Raw genomic sequence first — 22,163 nt, 5'->3', positions numbered from 1 at the left:
GCGTTTTGGCTGCATGAATATATTCCGCAACCATTGCCAGCTGTGCTGTTATCAAGTTATACCAACTGTTACTTGGATTTTCGCGTGGTTGTTCGTTGTCTCGTCGCCAATTGATACACTCATAATAAAGAATTTAACTGAGTACTGTGAACAATGAGTAAGTGTGACATTAGCTCCTTTAATAAAACTCCAGAGTGCTTTTATACTGTGCTGCCAAGGGATGCTGGAATCCCTTGGGACTCCAACAGGTAGGCCCTCTGGTGGTGGTGTGATACAGATCGCCAAGGGTTAAATACATAACACAAGGTGTGTACAGAAATCAACCATCAAAAGCCCTGTCATTAACCACAGGGGTTTCCTGCAATTTTCTGATCGCAAAGCGCTGTCAGTCCTTGTCCTTAAAATTGCATATGTGGGAATTGGGAGTTTAATGACTTTGAAAGGAGAACATTGTTGTTTGGTGCAGTTCCGTTCAGAGAAATGTTTGTGAAAGGAACGTTTTGCAGAGAGAGGGATTGAGCATTTCAGCTTGTTGCTGAACACTTCTCTCTGGGCACTGAGCTAAGCAGCAGTTTCCGTAGTGTAGCGGTTATCATGTTTACCTCACACGCGAAAAGTCTCTGTTTCGAGCCTGTGCGGAAACATTATTTGTGAAGCAAAAACTTGTCTGCAATAAAATTGAACAAAAGCTGTCCGGGATACATTGTCGCATGAGCAATGAACATTTTAAAACTAATCTACTCAAATACAGAGTGTGTAAAATCAGATCGGGGATAAAACTTCATCAAGCGTTAAAGTTTCACTAATTATTAAAGTTCAGTTATTGAAATTTCGATTGTCCCTTTTCGCATTTCTTTCATTCTGCGAAACAACACTATCGGTTTATACCATCAGATCTAAGTTACATTTGAAACCCACAAACAACTCATTAATTATTCGCTCTTCCCCAGTTCCAGAGCTCAGAGGGTTATTGTCCATCTCGGGATGCAAACTACCTCAGACCCGGGGCAAAGCTCCTCGTGCACCGAGCACAGGCTCAAGAAAGCCCCGGGGGAGAGGATATCCCGATCACTGGGCCTTCCAGCAACACTGAACAAGCGCCCGGTCTGAAACTTTCCCGAGTAATAACTTGAAACTGAAGCATCCAACAGTCAGGATGGCCGAGCGGTCGAAGGCGCTGCGTTCAGGTCACAGTCTTCTCTGGTGGTGTGGATTCAAATCCCACTCCTGACATTCAGTGTTTTTAATTAGAAACTCAGTTGTTTTGACACCATTCTGAAGTGCTTTGGTACATCCATCGAACTTCATAAAATTACTCCACTTCAATTCCAAACGGTGAATTCAAAGTTACTTCCCAAACCAGGAAACGATCCCGGGTGGCTGCAGCGAAAGGAATGGTTTGGTGAAGCATTGAAAGGTGCTCTCAAAATAATAGAAGATTATGGGTACATTACTGATGTTTTTCCGTGAAAGCAACATACATTTTAAGGAACAGTAATCGACGAACATGGGGCTCAAACCCACGACCCTGAGATTAAGAGTCTCATGCTCTACCGACTGAGCTAGCCGGGCTTCTCAACATCTACCCTGTCAATCCCCTTCAGAATATTGTCCGTTTCAACGAGATCACCTCCCATTCTTCGAAACTCCAGAGAGTATCGGCATATTCTACACAATCTCTCATCATAGGACAGCCCTCTCATCCCAGGAATCAATCTGTTGAACCTCTGTTGCACCATCTCCAAGGCAAGTATATCTTTCCTTAGATAAGTACTATGGGCGAATATCCTGTTTTTCTGCTGATTCTACGGTTGTATAAAAAGTTATTAAAATTCAACAGTCGCTGGGCAAACATATTTGTATTTCCTTCAGTGTGCAATACATGTCGGTGCATTAATGCTGATTGAAACAATTATTCAGTATTTCACCGACTTGAATTATTTTTAATCAACTTGCTCTGTAACAATGCTTTCCCTGACCGAAAATCAAACACTGACCACAGCAATGAGAACACCAAAGCCTAACCACTAGACTGCCAGGGAGCACTGTTTGCAGTTGCCCCATAGTACCGAATATATAGCCCACAGTACAAGAGTAAGGAAGTCTTGCTACAATTGTACAGGGCCCTGGTGAGACCACACCTGGAGTACTGCACAGAGTTTTGGTCTCCTTATCTGAGGAAGGACATACTTGCCGGGGAGGTGGTACAACAGAGGTTCACCAGATTGATTCCTGGGATGAGAGGACTGTATTAAGTTGAGAGATTGTGTAGAATGGGCCGATACTCTCCGGAGTTTAGAAGAATGAGAGGTGATCTTATTGAAACACACAATATTCTGAAGAGGATTGACAGGGTAGATGCTGAGAGGTTGCTTCCCCCGGGCTGGAGTATCTAGAACCTGGGGGCACAGTCTCAGGTTAAGGGGTCGGCCATTTAAGACAGAGATGAGGAGGAATTTCTTCACTCAGGGGGTTATGAATCTGTGGAATTCTCTGCCCCACAGGCCTGTGGATGCTGAGTCTCTGAATATATTCAAGGCTGCGTTCGATAGATTTTTGGAGTCTCAGGGAATCAAGGGATCGGGAGATCGAGCGGGAAAGTGGAGTTGAGATCGACGATCAGTCATGATCACATTGAATGGTGGAGCAGGCTTGAGGGGCCGTATGGCCTACTACTGCTCCGATTTCTTATGTTGTTATCTGTGCTGACTCTGTGAAAGAAGGTTCCAATTAGTCCCATTCCCCAGCACCCTGCAAATGTTTATTTTTCAACTATCTTTCCCTTTGGAAAGTTAATATTAAATCTGCTTCCAAAACCCTGTCAGGCAGAAAAATATTCACATTAATTTTATACAGCCCCATTTTAGACATTACTTTCCCTGCTTTGCATGTCATGCGTGGGCAAATGCACGGCAGATGAAGTATAATGTGGATAAAGGTGAGGTTATCCACTTTGGTGGTAAAAACAGAGAGACAGACTATTATCTGAATGGTGACAGATTAGGAAAAGGTGGGGTGCAATGAGACCTGGGTGTCATGGTACATCAGTCATTGAAGGTTGGCATGCAGGTACAGAGGCGGTTAAGAAAGCAAATGGCCTGTTGGCCTTCATAGCGAGGGGATTTAAGTACAGGGGCAGGGAGGTGTTACTACAGATGTACAGGGCCTTGGTGAGGCCGAACCTGGAGTATTGTGTACAGTTTTGGTCTCCTAACTTGAGGAAGGACATTCTTGCTATTGAGGGAGTACAGTGAAGGTTCACCAGACTGATTCCCGGGATGGCGGGACTGACATATCAAGAAAGACTGGATCAACTGGATTGTATTCACTGGAGTTCAGAAGAATGAGAGGGGATCTCAGAAACATTTAAAATCCTGACGGGGTTCGAGAGGTTAGATGCAGGAAGAATGTTTCCAATGTTGAGGAAGTCCAGAACGAGGGGTCACAGTCTAAGGATAAGGGGTAAGCCATTTCGGACCGAGATGAGGAGAAACTTCTTCACCCAGACAGTGGTGAACCTGTGAAATTCTCTACCACAGAAAGTTGTTGAGGCCAATTCACTAAATATATTCAAAAACGAGTTTGATGTAGTCCATACTACTAGGGGGATCAAGGGGTATGGCGAGAAAGCAGAAATGGGGTACTGAAGTTGCATGTTCAGTCATGAACTCATTGAATGGCGGTGCAGGTTCAAAGGGCCGAATGGCCTACTCCTGCACCTATTTTCTATGTTTCTATTTTTCTGTGAATTATTATCTTGTCTCATTTTACACACTGCATTTTAGGACATTGCTTTAAAATGTTTGGTGCCTGCGACACCAGACATTGTTAGATTTAGTCAACACCATCCTGACTTGGAAATATATCATAGAAACATAGAAACATAGAAAATAGGTGCAGGAGCAGGCCATTCAGCCCTTCTAGCCTGCACCGCCATTCAATGAGTTCATGGCTGAACATGAAACTTCAGTACCCCCTTCCTGCTTTCTCGCCATAACCCTTGATCCCCCGAGTAGTAAGGACTTCATCTAACTCCCTTTTGAATATATTTAGTGAATTGGCCTCAACTACTTTCTGTGGTAGAGAATTCCACAGGTTCACCACTCTCTGGGTGAAGAAGTTTCTCCTCATCTCGGTCCTAAATGGCTTACCCCTTATCCTCAGACTGTGACCCCTGGTTCTGGACTTCCCCAACATTGGGAACATTCTTTCTGCATCTAACCTGTCTAAACCCGTCAGAATTTTAAACGTTTCTATGAGGTCCCCTCTCATTCTTCTGAACTCCAGTGAATACAAGCCCAATTGATCCAATCTTTCTTGATAGGTCAGTCCCGCCATCCCGGGAATCAGTCTGGTGAACCTTCGCTGCACTCCCTCAATAGCAAGAATGTCCTTCATCGTCACTGGGTTAAAAGTCTCGAACTCGCTCCCTAACAGCTCTGTGGGAGCATCTTCTCCACACGGACTGCAGCGGTTCAAGATGGTGGCTCACCACCACCTTCTTAAGGGCAATTAGGGTTCGACAATAAATTCTGGCCTTGCCAGTGACACCCAGATCCTGTGAACTAATATAATGAAACACTATTTTAGGAGTCTGGTTCAAAATATTCTTTGCTGACGACACCAGGAATCTGGGGCAACTTTTGTCAAATTGGACTCAAAACTGGAGCGGTAATTCCTACCGTGCACAGAAAATAGAATCAGTATTAAAGATAAAATCACATGGTGCTCATTTTCAGAATCAACGCAGTAAGATTTGAAATAAAGTGAAAGAATTTCATAGTGAAAGGATTTGGAAATTAAATGTGACTTGTATTTCGCTCTTTAATTCAACTTTGTGGCGTCTGTCTGCCATTCATGTCTCTGTTGAATAAGGAAGGAGGGGTTTGACATTGACCAGACTGCACTCTTCCTGATATTTGTGGGCTCATCGTTTATAATGAGATGTTTCTTAACTATTGGTCAGTGCCCACTTTAGCTCAGCCGTTGATTCGGAGTACCAACTTTGTGAAAAGTTTTAATTTGTCTTAATGCACTTGCTGCCTGGTGTTTTTGTTGTCATTTTCAATCCCCTTCTTTCGCACTGACGCAAATTGTAACCGTGTTTTTTAATTAGCAGTGCGAGATTTTTGCAGGGCATATTTAAATGCTTCACAAAAACTTTCCAATCACTTCAGTTACCAGGGTTCGATTCCCAGTTAGGGAAGTAATTTTGCTACCACTAAGTGAAGTAATTTAATTAAATTACACAGATGACCCAAAGCACTTCAGAGTGGTGTCAAAACAAATGCGTTGATAATTAGAAATAAGGAATGTCAGAAGTTGGACTTGAGTTTCGGGGATGGAGTATAAATAACCCTCTGTGCACTGGAACTGGGAAGGGTGAATAATGAATGAGATGTTTCCGGGTTTGAAATGCGGCTTAGATCTGCTGGTATTAACCGATAGCATTGTTGAGCAGAATGAAAGAAATGCTAACATGATCACTGAGGGACAGTCGATACTTCAACAACTTCATTTTAATAATTTGTGAAACTTTAATCATTGAGGAAGTTTTATTCCCTTTCTGATTTTACACACTCTGTATTTTAGGAGACTGGTTTTAAATGTTCATTGCTCATCATGGAATCAGAGAAGTTTACAGGACGGAAGGAGGGAATGAACAATTAAAATCAGTTTTTGTTACAAAAATAACATTTTCATTTGGTTTTCAAACCAGGGATTTTTCGCGGGTGAGGCGAACATGATAACCGCTACACTACGGAAACTGCTGCTTAGTGCAGTACCCAGAGAGAAGTGTTCAGCGACAAGCTGAAATGCTGAATCCGTTTCTGCAAAAAATTCCTTTCACAAACATTTCTCTGACCGAAACTGCACAAAACAAAAATGTTCCTTTCAAATGTGCCAATTATTTTCGTTATGCTTTTATTTTGCTTTCATGGGATAAAATAATTAATGATTCGATAATCTTCTTTTACACAATGAAAGAAATGCTAACTGAGAGAAAGTCAATCCGTCAATAATTTGTTCTGTGCTCTGCATGTTTGTAATGTCGCCAAGTTTGCTGATGATACAAAGATAGGTGGGAAAGCAAGTTGTGAGGAGGACGCATACAATCTGCAAAGCGATATTGATAGGCTCAGTGGGTGGGCAGAAATTTGTCAGATGGAGTATAATGTGGGAAATATGAGGTTATCCACTGTGGTAGCAATAATAAAAAAGCAAATAATTATTTAAATGGGGAGAGATTACGAAATGCTGCGGTGCAGAGGGACCTGGGGGTCCTTGTACATGAAACACAAAAGGTTAGTATGCAGGTACAGCAAGTAATTAGAAAGGCAAATGGAATGTTAGTCTTAATTACAAGGGGGATGGAGTATAAAAGCAGGGAAATCCTGCTACAACTGTACAATTGTGAGACCACCAAGTGCAGAAACTCGAAAGGAATATAAGAAGTGCAGGGGTGCAATTAAAAAATATATCAGGAAAGCAAAGAGAGAGCATGAAAAAATGTTGACAAGTAAAATCAGGAAAAACACAAACACAAAGACATTAAGTGTAAGAGGATAACTCGGGATAGATTGGAGCCTATTAGAGACCACAAAGGAAATCTGTGTGTGGAGGCAGAAGACGTGGCTATGATTCTTAATCGATACTTTGCCTCTTTTTCACAAAAGAGAGGGGCTGTTGATGTAGCACTTCAAAGACCGGACCTTGTCCGGGTGAAATGTGCCCGCACTGTCTCAGTTGCTTTTCTACCGAGAGCACCTCTGGTTCTTCTAATGAGTCGAGTCGAGTCGGTCTTAATTCAACATCAGCTCTTTATTTCTCCAGCATATGCACGATGTTTTATAAATATATTAAGAGCAAGAGGATAACTAAAGAAAGGGTGGGTCTATTAGATACCATGAGGGTAATCGGTGTGTGGAGGCGGAAGATGTGGAGATGGTTCTTAATGAATACTTTGCGTCTGTTTTCACAAAAGAGAGGGGCGATGCAGACACTACTATCGAGGAGAAGAAGTGTGAAATATTAGATGAAATAAACATAGTGAGAGATGAGGTATTAACGGGTTTAGCAGCTTTGAAAGTGGATATCCCCAGGCCCAGATGAAATGCATCCCAGGCTGTTAAGTGAAGCAAAAGAGGAAATAGCAGAGGCTTTGACCATCATTTTCCAATCTTCTCTGGCTTCAGGTGTGGTGCCAGAGGACTGGAGGGCTGCTAACGTTGTACCTTTGTTTAAGAAGGAAGAAAGGGATAGACCGAGTAATTACAGGCCAGTCAGCCTAACCTCGGTGGTGGGTAAATTATTGGAAAAAACCTAAAGGACAGGATAAATCTTCACTTAGAAAGACACGGATTAATCAACGACAGTCAGCACAGATTTGTTAAGGGAAGGTCGTGTCTGACGAACTTGATTGAATTTTTTGGGAAGGTAACCAGGAGGGTCGATGAAGGCAAAGCATATGATGTAGTGTATATGGATTGTAGCAAAGCTTTTGATAAGGTCCCACATGGCAGATGGTCACAAAAGTAGAAGCCCATGGAATCCAGGGCAAAGTGGCAAGTTGGATCCAAAACTGGCTCGTAGGCAGGAAGCAAAGGGTAATGGTTGATGGGTGTTTTTGCGACTGGAAAGATGTTTCCAGTGGGGTTCCGCAGGGCTCAGTACTCGGACCCTTGCTTTTTGTGATTTACATCAATGAATATAGGGGTTATGATTAAGAAGTTTGCAATTGATACTAAAATCTGCGGTGTGGTTGATAATGAAGAAGAAAGCTGCGGAATGCAGGAGGAAATCAAGCAACTGGTCAGGTGGGCAAAACAGTGGCAAATGGAGTTTAATCCGGAGAAGTGTGAGGTCATGCATTTTGGGAGGGCTAACAAGGAAAGGGAATAGACATTAAATGGTAGGACACTGAGAAGTGTAGTGGAACAAAGGGACATAAGATTATGAGAACATGAGAAATAGGAGCAGGCCATACGGCCCCTCGAGCTGCTTCGCCATTTAATATGATCATGGCTGCTCCGATCAGGGACTGGGTCCACTTACCTGCACGCTCCACATAACCCATTATTCCCTTATCGTTTAAGAAATTGTCTATATCTGTCTTAAATTTATTCAACGACCCAGCTTCCACAGCTCTCTGGGGCAACCCTCTGAGAGAAGAAATTTCTCCTCATCTCACTTTTCAATGGGCGGCCCCTTATTCTAAGATTATGCCTCCTAGTTCTAGTCTCCCCGATCAGTGGAAACATCCTCTCTGCATCCATCTTGTCAAGCACCCTCATAATCTTATACGTTTCGATAAGGTCACCTCTCATTCTTCTGAATTCCAATGAGTAGAGGCCCAACCTACTCAACCTTTCCTCATAAGTCAACCCCCTCATCTCCGGAATCAACCTAGGGAACCTTATCTGAACTGCCTCCAAAGCAAGTATATCCTTTCGTAAATATGGAAACCAAAACTGCACGCAGTATTCCAGGTGTAGCCACACCAATACCCTGTATAACTGCAGCAAGACTTCCCTGCTTTTATCCTCCATCCCCTTTGCAATAAAGGCCAAGATTCCATTGGCTTTCCTGATCATAAATTTAATTTAAGACAGAGATAATCAGTTTCTTAACTGATAAGGAAATAAGGGGTAATGGGGAGCGGGCAGAGAAGTGGACCTGAGCCCATGTTCGGATCAGCCATGTTCGTATTAAATGGAGGAGCAGGCTCGAAGGGCTGTATAGCCTACTCCTGATCCTATTTCTCATGTTATGTTCTTATCACTTGCTGTACCTGCATACTAACCTTTTGTGTTTCATGCAAAATTACCCCAGGTCCCACTGTACTGCAGCACTTTGCAATCTTTCTCCACTTAAATAATAACTTGCTCTATGATTTTTTCTGCCAATGTTCATAACCTCACACTTTCCAACATTATAATACATCTGCCAAATTTTTGCCCACTCACTTAGCCTGCTTATGTCCTTTTGCAGATTTTTTGTATCCTCTTTACACATTGCTTTTCCTCTCATCTTTGTCTCATCAGCATACTTGGCTATGTTACACTCGTTCCCTTTTCCCAAGTCATTTATATAGATTGTAAATAGTTGGGGCCCCAGCATCTATCCCTGCGGCATCCAACTAATTACTGATTGCCAAACCGAGAATAAACCATTTATCCCGACTCTCTGTATTCTGTTCGTTAGCCAATCCTCTATCCATGCTAATATATTACCCCCAACCCCGTGAACTTTGATCTTGTGCAGTAACCTTTTATTTGGCACCTTGTCAAAATGCCTTCGAGAAGTCAAAATACATCACATCCACGGGTTCCCCTTTATCCACCCTGTTCATTACATCCTCAAAGAATTCCAGCAAATTTGTCAAACATGACTTCCCCTTCATAAATCCCTGCTGACTCTGTCTGATTGAATTATTTTTTCCAACTGTCCTGCTACTGCTTCTTTAATAATGGACTCCAACATTTTCCCAACCACAGATGTTAGACTAACTGGTCTATACTTTCCTGCTTTTTGTCTGCCTCCTTTTTTCAATAAGGGCGTTATATTTTCAGTTTTCCAATCAGCTGGGTCCTCACAGAATCCAGGGAGTGCATGTCCACAGATCCCTGAAAGCAGCAGGCCAGGTAGATAAGGTGTTTAAGAAGGAATATGGAATGCTTGCCTTTATTAGCCGAGGCATAGATTACAAGAGATGGGGTGGGGATTTATACTTGTACTGTATAAAACACTGGTTAGGCCACAGCTGGAGTACTGCGTGCAGTTCTGGTCGCCGTATTACAGGAAGTACGTGATTGCACTGAAGAGGGTGCAGAGGAGATTTACGAGGATGTTGCCGGGAGTGGAGAATCTTATCGATGAGGACAGATTAAATAGGCTGAGTTTGTTTTCCCTGGAACAGAGGAGGCTGAGGAGAGGCCTCACTGAGGTGTATAAAATTATGAGCGGCCTAGATATAGTGGATAGAAAGGGCCTATTTCCCTTTGCAGAGGGGTCAACAACCAGGAGGATAAATTTAAAGTAATTGGTAGAAAGTTTAGAGAAAAAATTTCTTCACGCAGAGGGTGGTGGGGGTCTGGAACTCACTGCCTGAAAGAGTGGCAGAGGCAGAAACCCTCACCACATTTAAAAAGTGCTTGGAAGTGCACCTGAAGTGCCGTAACCGGCAGGGTTATGGACCGAGAGCTGGAAAGTGAGATTAGGCTGGATAGCCTCTTATTGGCCGGCGCGGACACGATTCGCCGAAATGGCCTCCTTCCGTGCTGTAAACTTCTATGATTCTATGAACTCCTACGCAAAGAGTTGAGGTTCGTGAGGGGTGATTTGGGTACATCTTTTCTCACTGGCAACACTTCAAAGGAACTCCATGGCTGCAAAGCGCTTTTGGGCGTCATGAGTTCCTGACAGGCACTGCAGAAATGCAAGTCCTTTTTGCAAAAGTTTGACGCAAATTAAAAATTTGCGACAAATTGAGGGCTCGTGCGGGACTTGAACTGAGAAACTCTCGCAAATTTCAAGTAACAACCCCAAAACTACAATCATACTCCAAAACCAACGAGCCAACTGCTTTGCAAATGTGGAGATAAGGTGTAACCATTATTGAAGCATTTCTAGTGTGTTTTGCTATTCTTGATCGGAGGAGCACATGAGACGGAATCAGTGACTTTGCCTTTTCGACATGTCTTCTGAAGCGCCGCACGGTCCTACTCCTGCAGTCAATGAGCTGTTGGGACGTTAATGTATCCATCATCATCATCATCATAGGCGGTCCCTCGAAACGAGGATGACTTGCTTCCACACCGAAAAAGGATGAGTTCACAGGTGTTTCAATGAAGGACCCGGACGACATCCCAAAGGGTGGAAGATGCCTGTGCGTGGATTTTTTTGATGTGTGGTAGCCGTTGCACCCCAGCCATCACACGGACTTGACCGAGCGAGGTCTTGGTCCAGTGGCAAGGGTTAACCAAGAGGACTGGAGAAGAGCTCTGCTGCACGGACCGAGTGCACACACATATCACAGTGTGGGCTGGCCCGTGCAGCCCCTGGGCTCCTGGCTCCGAACTCATGCCTCCCCTGGGCCCTGATCACATCCCTCTACAGTCTCTCGCGCTCCTTCGCCCCGATCTCGCCGCTCCTGCTGTGTCTGCCCACGTTCCAATCACCGACCTGGACCTTGATGACATCACTCTTCGCTGCCGCCGCCCTCCTGCACCAGCTCGCGCTGCTCCCTGGAGTAGTCTCCCGGGACCTCCAAGGTGCTCCCAGGGCCGCTCGCCGTTCCTTTTATGGCCCCGACCTGCCGCTGGTGTTCTCCCGTTAGTGTATCCAGGCTGTGGGTGGCCACCCCGAGCGCAGCAGAGGGGTTTCTGCATTAGTTCTGGATGGGGACAGTCTCTTTCCCCTTCTCTCTTCCTCTTGTCTCTATCCCTGTGCTTTTATTTCTATATTTCTTCCCCCTGTCTCAGTTGCTAGTGTTTAAAAGGGAACAAAAGATGAAATGGGTGTCTCTGTGGAACAACTTCTCTCACTCAAAGTTAGACGCACTACCGTTGCACCATGAGGTCTAGGCAGCTAGCCACTGATATTCCGGTTCATATATAAATATATATAAATATATCTATATGTATCATAACTGTTCCCTGGTGGTCGAGGGGTTAAGATCCGGTGAACTAATCTGGTTTCAATCCTCGAGCAGTTCATTGCATTAAAATAATTGAGGACTGTGAGACGATTAATAAATACTGTAATCACCATGAATACCAATACTTTCTGTGATAGACCGAGCTTACAGACTATCTGGCTTCTCCTGCCCTTTGCCGGGCACGTGTTCCGGGTTTAATTTTGTCAACTGGGCGAGTTCGCTGATCGCGGGGAGACGGTAGGAGCCTCTGTGGCCCCACTGTGAGGAGTGGGTGATCCGTGACATTTCTGTAAAGGGCAGCGGAGGAGAAGGATTGAGAACTTTCAGTGTGGGACAGAAGTTGTTTCAGGTGAGCAAACACATTCCCGATCAGCACAGAGGGAGCTCACTGGTCAGCTCCCCTTTGTTGGGGCTGCTGTGCCAGAGGTTTCTGCAGTACAGCGGTTATCACGTTTTCTTTACATGTGACAGGTCCCTGGTTCAATCCTGGCCACGAAATTTATGTTTAAACTTGCGAAAGAGGAACAATCAGAGGCGAGTTTATTCTCCTGGCAAATGTTGCCTCACCTGCTGAGATTTCCAGCATTTGCTGTTTTTATTTTCTATTTATTCTCCTGGCAAAAGGGCTCCAATATTCCTTAATTGCTCTTTATTTCACTTCAATAAAGAGATAACATTCAGTGAGAGAAAACGGATCCACCGGGGATCTTTCGCATGTGAGGACAACGTGATATCCGCTACACTGCAACCAATCAAAGGGCAAGAAAGAACTGAATATAAAGGGTGAACTCACAAATATCAGGGGCAGTGCAGTCTGGTCAACGTCAGACCCTACTTTCTTATTCAGCAGTGGCATGAACGGGAGTCAGATGCCACAAAGTTAAATTAAAGACATAAATACAAGTAACACTTCCAAATCTTTTCACTGTAAAATTCTTTCACTTTAATTGAAATCCTACTGCATTGAATCTGAAAATGAGCACCATGGGATTTTATCCTCACTGCTGATTCTATTTTCTGTGCACGGTGGGAATAACCGGTGCTGTTAAATTTGACAAAAGTTGCCCCAGATTCCTGGTGTTATCGGCAATGAAGGTTTTGAACCAGACTCCTAAAATACAGTGTGTAAAATGGGTTAATATGCATAAGAACATAAAAACATAAGAAATAGGAGCAGGAGTCGGCCATACGCCCCTCGAGCCTGCTCCGCCATTTAATACGATCATGGCCGATCCGATCATGGACTCGGGTCCACTTCCCTTCCCGCTCCCCAAAGCACAGGACAAATGATTGAAGTATCCGACTGTCCCTCAGTTAACATTTCTTTCATTGTGCAAAAGAAGGTGAGGGGTTAATTAAATATGCTTTCCCGTGAAAGCAACACAAATGTGTCAGAAAAAAACATACAGTGACTGGCAGGTGAGCGCTGCTTCTGACACCAGGTGGGAATGGGCGGAGATTTTAAAGCCACTTGTATTGTGAAACCTTCATATAGACGACCATCCCATCCTCCCTGTGTAGATCTTGTGGCGCAATGGTAGCGTGTCTGACTACATATCAGAAGGTTGCATGTTCAAATCACGTCGAAGGCACTGTATTTTTGGAAATTGTTCTTCCAGAATTAATATTTTCTTTGCTGTTTGGCAATAACCAGACCCTTGCTCCAAGGTTTGTCTCACTGTTTCCCCGGTGTCAGGCAGAGTTACGCCTGCTGCCCTCATTTATTTCATGTGACAGGACACAACAGTTCAAAATCACCCTGCAGGTGGCCACACCCAGCACTGAATCGTCAGGATATCCGAGCGGTCTCAGGTGCTGTGTTCTGTTCGCAGTCTCCTCTGGAGGTGTGGATTTGAATCTGACATTTCTTACTTTTAATCATTAAGTGAAACTCATTGTTTGACACCACGACTAACTCCTAAAAACTGTGATTCAGCAGTTCACCTGCTCGCTTCACATTTCCGTCTGACCAGGTGCTGAAAGTGGAGATGTTTCCGCAGTGTAGCGGTTAACACGTTCATCTCACAAGTGAAAGCTCATTGGCGGGAATATTTTCTGTAGCTTTCTCCTCATGCATGCTCAGGGGCGAGTTTGTTCTCCTGTGAAAGTTCATAAGATTATAAGCATGCAAGGATTAGGGGCCGGAGCAGGCCATTCGGCCCCTCAAGCCTAGTCCACTATTGAAGAAGATCCTGGCAGTTTCTCGACAGCAAGTTTAAACATCTGGTTATGTTCCTAACATCATTTGAACCGCAGTGTTTCCGTAGCATCGTTGTTATCACGTTCGCTTCACACGCGAAAGGATCCCGGGCGGAACGTGATTTTTGAGACTATTTTTGCTGTGAAATAAATTGAACAAAAGTCGCCCCAGATTCCTTGTCACATGAGCAATAAACATTTTAAAGCAGCCTCCGAAATACAGAGTGTTATGTCTTGAATAAAGAATCTGACCAGGTACCGCAAACTCAAAGTAAGGTGTGACCGTCGTCCTTTATTACAAGTCTCCAGTGTGCCTCTCCAACCTGTGAGGCCTCCTGATGGATTGTGGGATCCCTTGGGGCTCCAGTGGATGAGCCCTCTGATGGTTAAACAAGGTATTTACAGGTTTACATGTGTAACAACACTACCCCCGGCACCGCTCCCCCCAGCCTCCTCAAAGTCAGCAGTGTAACTATTTACAATGTGAGTCAATCTGTGGCCTTCCTTTCCCTGGTTGAACGTCTCAGTGCAAATGCTGGTTTTGGTGAGTCATTTGTTGGGCCCTCGCTGGCCTGCTGGGCGTGGTGAGTCCTGCTGGGCTGCTGCGGGTGATGGGTTCTGCTTCGTGGTCAACCGCTGGGTTGATTGCCACTTGTGTGTGTGTTGGTGGAGCGAAAAAGGTAGAGTTTATTGTGGGTTGTTCTGGATAGTCCGTGAATCTGAGTTTGGTTTGGTCCAAGTGTTTCCTGCAGGTGAGTCCGTATTGAAGTTTGACCAGGAACACCCTACTCCCCTCTTTGGCCACGACAGTGCTGGGAAGCCACTTGGGACCTTGTCCATAGTTCAACATAAATACAGGCTCATTAATCTCGATTTCGTGTGACACATTTGTTTGATCATGATATGTATTCTCTTGAAGCCGCCTGCTCTCTACCTGTTTGTGTAGATCAGGGTGGACTCACGAGAGCCTTGACTTAAGTGCCCTTTTCATGAGCAGTTCTGCGGATGGAACCCCAGTGAGCGAGTGGGGTCTTGTGCGGTAACTAAGCAGGAATCGGGATAGGTGACTCTGCAGTGAGCCCTCAGTTATCCTCTTCAAGCTCTGCTTGATTGCTGCACTGCTCTCTCTGTCTGACCATTGGATGTTGGTTTAAACGGGGCAGATGTGACATGTTTGATCCCATTGCGTGTCATGAACTCTTTGAACTCAGCACTGGTGAAGCACAACCCATTGTCTATGACAAGAACGTTAGGCAGGCTGTGCATGGCAAACGTGATCCGCAAGCTTTCAGTGGTGGCAGCGGACATCATCTCACATTCAATCCACTTGGAGTACGCATCTCCAACCACAAGGAACATTTTACCCAAGAACGGGCCTGCATAGTCGACGTGTACCCTAGACCACGGTTTGGAGGGCCAAGACCAAAAACTTAGCAGCGCCTCCCTGGGTACATTGCTTAACTGCTAGCATGTATTACATCTGTGAACGCAGGACTCTAAGTCCGCATCGATACCGGGCCACCACATGTGGGATCTGGCTATTGCTTTCGTCATTACAATGCCTGGGTGGGTACTGTGGAGATCACTAATGAAAGTGTCCCTGCCCTTTATTGGCACCACTACTTGATACAGTCTACCTGTATGGACATTTTATCTCTGCGCCGCTGGTACGGCTTTATTTCTTCCTGCATCTCTAACGGAACACTAGACAAACTCCCGAGGAGCACACAGTGTTTACTAAGGACAATGAGGGATCCTGGCTCATCTAGGTTCTAATCTGTCGGGCGGTAACAGGTGATTGCTCACTCTCGAATGCTTCCATTACCATAACTAAATCTGGGGGCTGTGCCATCTCCACCCCTGTGGTGGGCAATGGCAGCCTACTGTGAGCATCGGCACAGTTTTCTGTGCCTGGTCTGTGGCGGATGGCGTAGTTGTATGCGGACAATGTGGGCGCCCATCTCTGGATGCGGGCCGATGCATCTGTATTTATCCCCTTATTTCCAGAAAAGAGGGATATAAGTGGCTTATGGTCAGTTTCCAATTCAAATTTGAGCCCAAACAGATATTGATGCATTTTTTGTGCTCCATAAACACATGCTAACACTTCTTTTTCGATCATGCTGTAGGCCCTCTCAGCCTTAGACAGACTCCTGGATGTATAAGTAACCAGTTGCAATTTCCCATATTCATGAGCTTGATGCAATACACACTCAACATCGTATGACGACGCATCACATGCTATCACCAAACGCTTACATGCATCATACAGCACAAGCAATTTGGTTGAGTATAACAGCTTTCTAGCTTTTACAACGGGATTTTCTTGGCTTTTACCCCATACCCATTCGTTTTCTTTATGCAGTAAAGCGTGCAGTGGTTCGAACAGTGTTCTGAGACCCGGTAAGAAGATACGAAAGTAGTTCAGGAGTCCTGGAAACGACCGCAGCTCCGTCACGTTCTGTGGCCTCGGTGCGTTGTCGATTGCCTCCATCTACGAATCGGTGGGACTGATGCCGTCCGCCGCAATTCTTCTCCCCAGGAACTCCACTTCGGGCGCAAGGACAACGCACTTCGAGCATTTTAACCTTTGCCCCACGCGATTAAGCCGACTAAGAACCTCCTCCAGGTTCTGCAGATGCTCATCTGTGTTCCGACCTGTAACCAAGATGTTGTCCTGGAAGACCACGGTGCGCGGGACCGAATTCAGTAAGCTTTCCATGTTTCTCTGGAATTCTCTGTCTGATCGAATCCCAAATGGGCATCTGTTGTGAATGAAGAGACCTTTGTGCGTGTTCATGCAGGTGAGGCCGTTCGATGATTCCTCCAGCTCCTGCGTCATGTAGGCCGAGGTCAAGTCCAGCTTCGTGAACGTCTTTCCTCCGCCAGCGTCGCAAAAAGGTTGTCTGCCTTTGGTCGTGGGCATTGATCCTGAAGGGAGAAACATTTGATAGTTACTTTGTAATCACCACAGAATCTGACGGTGCCCTCTCCCTTGAGGACTGGAACAATCGGACTGGTCCGCTCGTTGAATTCGATCACCAAAATGATGCCCTCTCGTTGCAGCCTGTCCAGCTCGATCTCCACCCTCTCTCTCATCATGTACGGTACTGCTCTCGCTTTGTGATGGATAGGTTGCGCCCCGGTAATTAGGTGGATCAGCACTTTTTCTCCTTGGAACTTCATGATGCCTGGTTCGAACAACGAGGAGAATTTGTTTAAGACCTGGGCAGACGAAATGTTGTCGATGGGCGAGAGCACCCGGATGTCATTCCAGTTCCAGCGTATATTTCCCAGCCAGCTCCTGCCGAGCAGCGTGGGGCCATCGCCCGGTACCACCCAGAGTGGTAACTTGTGTATCACTCCATCGTAGGAGACCTTTACAGTAGCACTGCCGATTACGGGAATCAGTTCATTTGTGTAAGTTCTCAGTTTAGTGCGAATGGGAGTCAGGACTGGCCTTGAGGCCTTGCTGCACCACAATTTATCGAACGTCTTTCTGCTCATAATGGACGGGCTCGCGCCCATGTCTCGCTCCATTGACACCGGGAGTCCATTTAATTCAACCTTCAGCATTATCGGGGGCACTTTGTGGTAAATGTATGCACCCCATATACCTCTACCTCCTCGGTCTGATGCTCTGGTTCGTTGTGATCTGCCGTGGATCTGCCCTCCTCTGCAACATAGTGGTTTGCAGGATTAGCAGGGTTTGCAGCTTGCCTGCACATTCATTGCAGGTGTCCCATTGTTCCACAGCACTTGCAAACGTATCCTTGGAAGCGGCATGAATGGAAACGATGATCACCCCCGCAGCGCCAACAAGGTGTTAATGGCGTAGCATTCATCACCCTTGATGGTGGACTCTGAGACAACTGCAGACGTACAGCTGCAGGCATGTGAGGTCTGCCCTGTACAAAACGATTTGAAAACAACATTACTTTGTTTACAGTACTTGTACAGCACTCGTGTGCTGAGAGATTTGATTGGTATTGTCACTGGTGGCGATGAACGCTTGGGCTATCGCTATGGCTTTACTCAAGGATGGGGTCTCGACTCTCAAAATTAGTTTACGAAGTGTTACTTCATGGCCAGTGCCAAGTACAAAGAAGTCCCTGAGCATGTGCTCCAAATGTCCTTCAAATTCCAAATGCCTGCAAGGTGTCTTTGCTCGATGACATAGCTCACCACTTCCTGGCCTTCAGACCTTTTGCACATGTAGAACCGGAACCTCGCCATCAGAACGCTTTCCTTCAGGTTAAGATGCTCCCGGACCAGTGTGCACAAATCAACATACGATTTCTCTGTGCGTTTCGCTGGAGCAAGCAGCTTTTGTATGAGGCCATAAATGGTGCCCCGCAAACAGTGAGGTGAATCGCCCTTACTTTGGCAGCATTCGCTTCTCCTTCCAGCTCGCTGGCCACGAAGTATTGGTTGAGTCGCTCCACTAAGGTTTCCCAATCATCTCCCTCCGAAAATTTCTCCAGGATGCCCATTGGTCTCTGCAACGTTGCGGTGGGGTTCGTCATCTGTATCTCATCGCCAGTTGTAGTGCATGAATAAAGAGTCTGACCAGATACTGTGAGCTCAAAGTAATTTGTGACTTTAGTCTTTTATTGCAGGTCTCCAGAGTGCTTCTCTAGCCTGTGAGGCCTCCTTAAGTGCAAGTGCTCCCAAGGGATTGTGGGATCCCTTGGGACTCCAGGGGATGAGCCCTCTGGTGGTTAAACAAGGTATTTACAGGTTTACATACATAACACTTGTTTGCATAAGTTCTATGCAAATTGAAAGGGCTCATTCGGTATTTAAACGTGGAATCTCTCGCAAATTGCCATGAACAACCCTGAAGTGAGAATCATACCCCTGGACCAACGAAACAACTGCTTGACAAGAATGGCGATAAAGTGTAACCATTATAAAAGCATGTTATTGTGTGTGTCTATTCTTTGCAGCAGGAGCACACGAGACTGAATCAGTGACTTTGCTTTTTCGACCTGTCTTCTAAAGTGCCGCACGGTCCCACTCCGACAGTCAATGAGCTGTTGGGACGTTAGTGTATCCAGGCTGTGGGTGGCCACCCCGAGCGCAGCAGAGGGGTTTCTGCATTTGTTCTGGGTGGGGACAGTATTTCCCCTTCTCTCTTCCTCTTGTTCATATCCCTATACTTTTATTTCTCTATTTATTCCTCCTGTCTCAGTTTCTAGTGTTGAAAAGGGAACAAAAGATGAAATGGGTTTCATTGTAGAAATTAATTTCTCTCGCTCAAAGTTAGATGCACTACCGTTGCACCATGAGGCCTAGGCAGCTCGCCGTTGATATTCAGGTTCATATATAAATACATATAAATATATCTACATGTATCATAACTGTTCCCTGGTGGTCGAGGGGTTAAGATCCGGCGCACTAACCTGGAACGATACTCGATCAATTTGTCAAATAAAAATAATTGAGGTCTGTGAGACGATTAGTAATTGCTGTAATCACCATGAATAACCCCATTACTTTCTGTTATGGACCGAGCTTACAGATTCTCTTGTTTCTCCTACCCGTTGCTGGACACGTGTTCCGGGTTTAATTTTGAGTTCGCTGATCGCTGGGAGACGGTAGGAGCCTCTGTGGCCCCACTGTGAGGATGTGGAAGTGAACACGGTGGCTGGGTGATCCGTGACATTTCTGTAAAGGGCAGCGGAGGAGAAGGATTGAGAACTTTCAGTGTGGGACAGATGTTGTTTAAGGTGAACCAACACATTCCCGATCAGCACAGAGTGAGCTCACTGGTCAGCTCCCCTCTGTTGTGTCACGTTTGCCAGAGGTTTCCGTAGTGTAGTGGCTATCACGTTTGCTTTACACGTGAAAGCTCCCTGGTTCAATCCCGGGCGGAAGCATTATGTTTAAACTTGCTCTAGTGGAACAATCCGAAGTGAGTTTAGTCTCCTGGAAAATGCTGCCTGACCTGCTGAGATTTCCAGCAATTGCTGTTTTTATTTGCTATTTATTCTCCTGACAAAAGGGCTCCCTTATTCCTTCATTGCTCTTTATTCCACTTCAATAAATAGATTACTTTGAGTGAGAGAAAACGGATCCACCGGGGACCTTTCGCGTGTGAGGCCAACGTGATATCCGCTACACTGCAGCCCATCAAAGGGCGAGAAACCACTGAATATTAAGGATGAGCTCACAAATATCAGGGGCAGTGCAGTCTGGTCAACCTCAAACCCTCCTTTCTTATTCAGCAGAGGCATGAACGGGAGTCAAACACCACAAAGTTTAATTAAAGACAAAAATTCAAATAACACTTCCAAATCTTTTCACTGTAAAATTCTTGCACTTTATTTGAAATCCTACGATGTTGAATCTGAAAATGAGCACCGTGGGATTTTATCTTCACGACTGATTCTATTTTCTGTGCATGGTCGGATTAACCGGTGCTGTTAAATTTGACTAAAGTTGCCCCAGATTCCCGGTGTCATCAGCAATGAAGATTTTGAAACAATCCCCGACAAAAATTGTGTAAAATGGGATCTGGTTTAACAGTTAACATGCAAAACACAGAAGAAATGATTGAAGTGTCGACTGTCCCTCAGTCAGTATTTCTTTCATTGTGCAAAAGGTGACATTGGGTTAAGTATTGATGCTTTCCCGTGAAATAAAAACAAAAGTTCAACAAAAAAACGGACGGTGACTGGCAAGTGAGCGCTGCTTCTGACTCCGAGTAGGAATGTGCGGGGATTTTAAAGCCCTTATTTTGAGGAACGTTCATATCGATAAACATCTCATATTCGTTGTGTGGAGCTCGTGGTGCAACGGTAACACATCTCACTCGAGATGAGGACACTGCTATCGAAATCATGTCAGGGTTCCTGACCTTTGGTATAATTCCGGAATCAATATTTTCTTTACTGTGTCTTAATCACCAGACCCTTGCTCCAAGGTCTGCCTCACTGTTTCCTCGGTGTCAGGCAGAGATACGCCTGCTGCCCTCATTTATTTCATGTGACAGGACACAAAAGATCAACATCCACCTGCAGGTGGCCAAACACAGCAGCACCTAGTCAGGATGGCTGAGCGGTCAAAGGTGCTGTGTTTGGATTGCAATTGCATGTGGAGGAGTGGGTTAAAATCCAACGTCTGACACTTTCTGCTTTTAATCATTAAGCGAAACTCATTATTTGACACCTCGACCAACTCTTCAAAAGTGGCATTCTGCAGTTCACCTGCTCGCTTAACATTTCCGTCTGACCTGGTGCTGAAAGTGGAGATGTTTCCGCAGTGTAGCGGTTAACACGTTCGCCTCACACGTGAAAGCTCACCGGGCGGGAATATTTTCTGGAGCTTTCTCCTCATGCATGCTCAGGGGCGAGTTTGTTCTCCTGAGAAAAGTCATGAGATGATAAACATGTAAGGATTCGGAGCCAGAGTAGGCCAATCGGCCCCTCGAGCCTGGTCCACCATTCAAGAAGATCCTGGCAGTTCGTCGACAGCAAGTTTCAACATCTGGGGCGGAGCCAACAGGCGCCTGGCTGCAATCAGCGACAAAAACCCGCATTTGGCAGAAGCCCCGCTCGATCAATTGGGAGAGCATGAAACTCGTAATCTTAGGGTCGCAGGTTCGAGCCCCGCTTTGGAGCTTTTTGTTAAATGTTATCCTGCATTCACCGGAAAACATCATTAATTAACCGATGATCTTCATTTGCATAATTAAAGAAATGCTAACTGAATGAGAGTCAATAATTTAATAATTTTGGACAAACAAGTGAAAGACACCTGGTGCTGGTGGGCAATTTTGTTGCCTTTGTCATTGATGCTTGATCTACAAGTCTAGTTATCAAATCGTGTGCTCAACCATCAGTTACCTGTTACACATCAGCGGAGGAGAAATCAGTTTGTTGTCTAATGCTGCCTTTGCCTGCACAATGTGTGCTGAGATTATCTGTGCAATATGCAATCAGCAGGATGAATAAAAGCAACGCTTTTTGAAATGCAGGCACTGCATGTTTTGCACTCAACAAAACTTTGCATTTTCTTTTCATGCCAAATATTTTGCATTAATGCATTGTAATGCCAACGCACTTTTTACCTGGCAATACTGAAGTACAAGCTGTGATGAACAGTGTGAAACAGAAACAGCTACTTGAGAACACATAGCCTCGACGGTATCTGTGTGAATTGCTTTGCATCGATAATTAGCAGAGCGTAAAGAGGGGAAACTGACCGTGTGGATGAGAAAAGGCCGAGCCAAAGTGTAATGTTGGAGATGATCTTGTTTTTGAGAAATGTTTCAAAGAATTTGGCATCGTTGGTTCCATGG

At 45.2% G+C, this 22,163-nt stretch overlaps 2 non-coding genes across 2 annotated transcripts; one reads left to right on the top strand and one right to left on the bottom strand.

Annotated features, from left to right (window-relative positions):
* Positions 1 to 1,499: 1,499 nt before the first annotated feature.
* Positions 1,500 to 1,572, bottom strand: trnak-cuu (transfer RNA lysine (anticodon CUU)). Its single transcript has one exon. It is a non-coding gene; the product is annotated as a tRNA-Lys (tRNA).
* An 18,095-nt stretch (positions 1,573 to 19,667) lies between these two features.
* trnav-uac (transfer RNA valine (anticodon UAC)) lies at positions 19,668 to 19,740 on the top strand. Its single transcript has one exon. It is a non-coding gene; the product is annotated as a tRNA-Val (tRNA).
* Positions 19,741 to 22,163: the final 2,423 nt, after the last annotated feature.

The sequence above is a fragment of the Pristiophorus japonicus genome, unplaced genomic scaffold (assembly GCF_044704955.1).
Source record: "Pristiophorus japonicus isolate sPriJap1 unplaced genomic scaffold, sPriJap1.hap1 HAP1_SCAFFOLD_52, whole genome shotgun sequence".
NCBI lineage: Eukaryota > Metazoa > Chordata > Chondrichthyes > Pristiophoridae > Pristiophorus > Pristiophorus japonicus.
The sequence above is the reverse complement of the archived record's forward strand: the minus strand, read 5'-3'. Positions and strand labels throughout refer to the sequence as shown.